Source organism: Phoxinus phoxinus (genome assembly GCF_949152265.1).
Source record: "Phoxinus phoxinus genome assembly, chromosome: 21".
Taxonomy (NCBI): domain Eukaryota; kingdom Metazoa; phylum Chordata; class Actinopteri; order Cypriniformes; family Leuciscidae; genus Phoxinus; species Phoxinus phoxinus.
Window position 1 is genome coordinate 4368486 of NC_136896.1, and position 5617 is coordinate 4374102.

Consider the following 5617-nt stretch of genomic DNA (forward strand, 5'->3'; position numbering starts at 1 on the left):
AAATGTGCACGTTTCTTTCTGAGAGTGCAATGTACTGGGTGTGCTGGTTGGGGTGTATGGGGTTTATTGGTTGTATTGAGTGTATTGGCGGTGAGGTGAAGCTTTCATTTGGCAGGCTGTAAAAATGCCTGTTTTTGTGTGTGTGTGTCAGGGCTTGAGTTTTTGTGATGGAGGAAGCAGGTATTAGCTCAGAGACCTCGGTGGTCCCTGCTAGCCATTAGTTTCCCCTACAGCTGCAGTAAGATCCGCACTGTGAATCTGCCACACTGCCTCATTCATCAGCCACCCCATCCGCACCAGCACACACACATTCCCATAACACACACACACACATACAGCTTGCCCCTCGCTAGAACTTCAGCACATTGACTGCAAAGTATTTGAACACAGAGAGAGATGAGCAGAAAGAAAAACACGCCGTGACGGAAGTCGTTGTTTATTACTTACGATCGGCACACTTATGGTCCTTTCATGCTCTCGACTGAAGCGTCTCCGGTCAGCGTGTGTGTGGAACTTCCTGCCGCCCGCTCCGCTTGCAGGAAGTATTTCAATGTTGGCAGGAGAGTTGCGGAATGGCCTGTGGAAACAGAGAGGACGGGGTCAGACCCGAGAGGTCATCTGTCGAGACCCGCTGCATAGCTGGACCACTGCTAGACCACTTCACTAATCTTTTTCTTTCTCACTCACTCTCTCTCTCTCTGTAGGCCATTATTTGTTAGAGCACGTCTTTGCCGTATTCAGTGTATGTGCTTAAACTTTAGTTGCAGTCTTCATTGCAGAACATTTACCTGCAGGTTTCACACAAACTTAAGCCTAGTCCTAAAATGCAGCTGTTTAAACTGAAAGCAACTTGCACTGACATATCTTAAAACACATCAGTGCTATTGTTTTGTCTCAAGATTCCACACCAGTTACGTTTTTAAGGCACATACAAAAGCTACTTCAATGCCCTAATTGAACTAAGGCCTAACCTTGGCTTAATCTAAGGCCGAAACTGGGCCTTTATCTTTAAAAAAGACCAATCATACAAAAACTTTTTCCTTAATCTTTTGAAATACAAGAGTTAATTGCAATATGCAATCTTTAAACTTAAAACCGCATTATAAAACGTTTGTTCCATCTCTAAATTGTGATTGGTTGCAACTTTGCCTGGCAATCATAAACAGCCTACAGTATTACTAAGCGGCATTTTTCACAGTATAATGAAACTTTGCAAATGGGTTGTTTTTGTACAAATGGAACATGTTGTGCTCTTGAATTTTAGTATAGTTTAAGTGCAGAACTTTTCACCAGGGTTCAAATCACATGAAAACTACTTAAAGTTCCTTAAAGGGGCAATATGTAAGATTGTTCATGTATTAATCACTTTTTTATTGCCATTGTATGTACAGTTTGTAACGAAACATAAACAATGAGACATTCCTCGACGTTTACACGCACTCCTGAGAGCATCTCTTCCATTCCATGTCGCTGTTTGTTAACAGTATAACCCTGCAAAGGTATTTCCAACTTATTTTTTACTTCTAAGCAAAGAACGAAAAAGAACTTTGCCATTGGTATATTGGAACTGGACCAGTCTCTTGTATGTTATGTGACTGATTTAGCTGTCGAGGCTAGCTCGTGTCTCTATGGGGTTTGTGCACTAGTGTGAACACGAGCAATGCGTTTCTGGCTGCAGTTCACTTAAAGGCCATTGGTGTCGCTAATATCAAGTAATAACACATTTAATAAAACAATAATTAGTTTTGATCTTTCCTCGGCTGATGTCATCAAGAGGGGATGGCAGTGAAAATAAAGTTAACAGTCCACTTTTCACAATTCAATCAATTCCCATTTGTTGAATATTCTCAATATATCGATGTGCATGAGAGATCGAGAAAGAAAGCAGTGTGTCAATGGCATAAATATAATCTGCAGCAAATACTGTAACTTTAAAGACATAACAACACACAAAAAAGCCTGTTTTAAATGTACTGTAAGAGATCAAAAAATTAAATGAATGACTGTTTGTTGCAAATATATATATATATAAGTGGGCCTTTGGGAAAAATAATAAAACAATATATATTCATGATATGACCCCTTTAATAAACTGCAGGGAGGTTACAATTACGAATAAAAATGTTTTTTTGATTTGTGCCAAAAATTCAACAGATAATTGCAGCTCTTGCAAATAAAACACAAAGCCCTGGCCCTTAATTTTGATCCTGGAATGAGCATTTCTTTGTCACACTTCACAAACAACCAGATAAATTAAACAACCATGTGTGCAGTAAAAGGAAAATACGTGCATTCGAAGACAGCCTATACTGCCGGAGCAGTCTTATTTAAATTGGATGGGAAATTAGTGAAAAAGGCCTGGTCATTTTCGTGGAGAGAGCCGATCTGATGGCTGGGGTAATTATCCCGCTAAAGTGGGTAACTGACACATATGGTCACATAGGTCAGTTACTGTAAGACAGTTTTTTCCCCTCTCCCAGTGCTTACCGAGACTCATTAAGTCCTTTAGACCAAACAGAGATAAAGAGTATTGTTAACATACAGAGGGAAACTTATGGAGTGTGGCGTGAGAGAGAGAGAGAGAGAGAGAGAGAGAGAGAGAGAGAGAGAGAGAGAGAGAGAGAGAGAGAAAGAGAGAGAGAGAGAGAGAGAGCTCCATCCGCAATGATTTGCTTTGTTTTTTTGTTTTGTTTTTCCAGAAAAAAATATCTTGATGAGGTGCTGAAATAAATCACAGGGGCTGAAATCCAGAGGTAACATCTTTTATGGACTTCTTCATGTCATCCATCTCCGGGCCGGGAGTGAATTATCAGAGCCACAAAAAAAGATCTATGTTTTCTGAGTTCCAATAATGGCTCAGGACAGAGATATATATTTATTTCCTCATAAGCTCGACAGGGCGACGGTGAGTGATAAGTATCATTATTGTTTGGCGAGATTGTAGTTTATGTCTCATCACCCGAGATGTCGGCACGCACGTTTTCAAAGGAGGAAACAGATCAATTTCAGCCTGACGTCCAGGAACATATGCAGAATGTAATGAGGAAGAGAGAGACGATTACAGACCCCTGCATCTCACTGTAGCCTCACATATACCTTCATAAACTCACATATGGATGCAATTTCTCTCCCCATTTCGTATCTAGAAGGCGACGGCGCAGTACATCATTGACAAAAAGTCAATTTTACACCATAATCAGATGTTGTGTGAAGTATACACCGTGCCAAATCATATTCGATGTCATCTAAACAATCTGAAAAGTTTTATTTGTGTGATTGGCCAGTTCATGACAGACAATATTGATGGCCACATTGAAAAAAGACATCCGGCTTTTTCTGTTCTTATATTTCCAGAATTTAGCCGGACAGTAACAAACACAGTTTTTGCCCATAAACACACTTTTTTTTTTTTTAAGTAAAATCTGTCAATTTAACTAAACTTTGAAATACAGAAATTAAAAATATATGTAAAAAAAATAAAAAAATTGGGTCTGCTTTCAAAGCTGGTCATTCATTTACATAATACCTTAAAAATTATTTATTTTCAAATTAGACATTTATAATGTTTATTTGATACTACTTTCAAGTTCATTATTCCAGTGTCACGACTTTGTGTGAACAATGCATCATATGTCAAGTCTAACTGTTTAGATAAAGACTATTTAAATAAAATATAGTGATTTCAAAAGTTATATTAAAAAAGTATATAAAATATATTTCGTAAAATATCCAAACTAATACCAATTTTCTTGTTGACTGCAAACTGCCTGGTGCACCATCATCTGCATTTATTTCTGCTAAAATTATTGAAAGTAAATAAAATAAGTACATAAAATAAATGAAAACATGCATGTAACCTTTTGCAACACCCACATCTGTACAACAGACATTCACCTCTCCACTAATCCCAATCCCATCCAAATCATAGACGGAATGACAGACGTTCAACAGTATATTAATAATTTTAAATCAAACATCATTTAGAACACCAATCCCATCGGAATAGTGCTTTTGACAAGATGAAAAACAAAAATCTCACAAATCAAGGATTCAGACTCCGCCAACAACTGAGAAACCCCGACTGCATGAGCTTCCTCTAATTTAATTTCCTCCTACATACTCGTCCCGTTTCAAATTGAAAAGGTGAAGTGTGTTTTATTTCACGCCGACCCTGTCTGGATTAATACTGAGTATTCATGAATATAAACAGCGTCGCATTAGCGTGCATTAATGGCAATAATAAATGCATAACCTGCTGGTTTGTGGCCTTGACCGGTATGAGGAGCGCCTCTGAAGAGCACCGTTCACCTCAGCGCTAGCGTCTTTGCTCAAGGGGGCCTGCATGGGCCAGGATTCCATTACCACAACTGACCCCTTTCTCTCCAAAATGCCCCCTTCCCTCTTACCCGGCTCTGTTCCCCCCCTGAAGAGCATCTCGGCGGTCTCTGTCGCGCTTTGCTCCTCTTCACCTCAGTGCTCCTGTAACTCTGAGCTCATTAACCGCGTGGTTCCGAACGGCTGCTGGCATACATTGCCTTCTTTATCTCCGGCGGCCCCTTCGGACGCAGGCATTGTCTCTTATTTTTAATTAGATTGGTTCATCAGCAAGCTGACGGGGATGTTTATGCACTGGGCTCTGATACAACATCGAGTCACACTTATTTCTGTCTGCACAGTTGTTGTTTAAAACATACATTACTATTTGATTTCTTAAGAGTGATTTGACTGCTCAATTGGGCTCAAATGATGAAAAAATTAAAAAAGAATAGCTACTGTTAAATTTAAAATTATTATTTTTTAAAAGTGTGAAAATGTATCTTTTCCACACAGAGTGACCCTTGCACCACAAAACACTTTCAACTAGTGCCTCAGTTCACAAAATAAACAAAAAAATGACAGAAATGCACTTTCAATGGAAGTGTGTGGGAAACCTGTGTACAACGGACTTTTAGAACTGATTTTACAAACTGGTGTACAAATTATTTTACAATAATATCCATTATTGCCATATATTGATGTGCAGTCCCGTTAAAAACGATTTACTTGCACATACACTGTAAAAAAAATTGTTGGTTTAACTTAAAAAAAGCAAGTTACCTTGTTGCCTTAAAATTTTGAGTTTGTTGTAATTAAAAATTTGAGTTAATACAATGAAGAATAATGGTTTAATAAACAGAAACTCAAAATAGTATATTATCTTCACACATTAGTCATTAAAGTTGATTTGACAAAAGATAAAAAGTTGTGATAAAAAATCATGAAAATATTGTATACGTGGTCTTAAACTAATACAGAACATGTTGGAATTCCTAATATGTAATCATGTGGCTAAACAGCCTATAATTAGACAGTTTTGTTATTATTATTGCAGTTTCAATTACAATGTGTGTACCATGAGCTATGTAAAAGTGTATCAAGATATGCAACCAAACATGAAAGGTCTTTTATTATAAGATCCTGTCATGTCACTTGTTTAACACTTGACCTGCTGACTCTCACATATGCATAAATCATGAATGAATAAACATGAGGATTCATAATACGGTTGGGCATGTGTGTTTATCCTTTGCCAAGTCAAGGTATTAATAAAATTAACTGAATTTAATTAAATATCACA

The 5617-nt window shown here is 37.8% G+C and overlaps 1 long non-coding RNA gene across 2 annotated transcripts in view; it reads right to left on the reverse strand.

Moving 5' to 3' along the window:
• LOC306989329 overlaps positions 1-2070 on the reverse strand; it is a 33608-nt gene extending 31538 nt beyond the window's left edge. Inside the window, exon 1 of one of the 2 annotated variants that reach the window (XR_013795619.1) lies at positions 448-2070. This is a non-coding gene — a long non-coding RNA (uncharacterized lncRNA). The remainder of the gene's footprint in view (positions 1-447) is intronic. The other variant, XR_013795620.1, reaches the window with a different exon arrangement.
• Positions 2071-5617: the final 3547 nt, after the last annotated feature.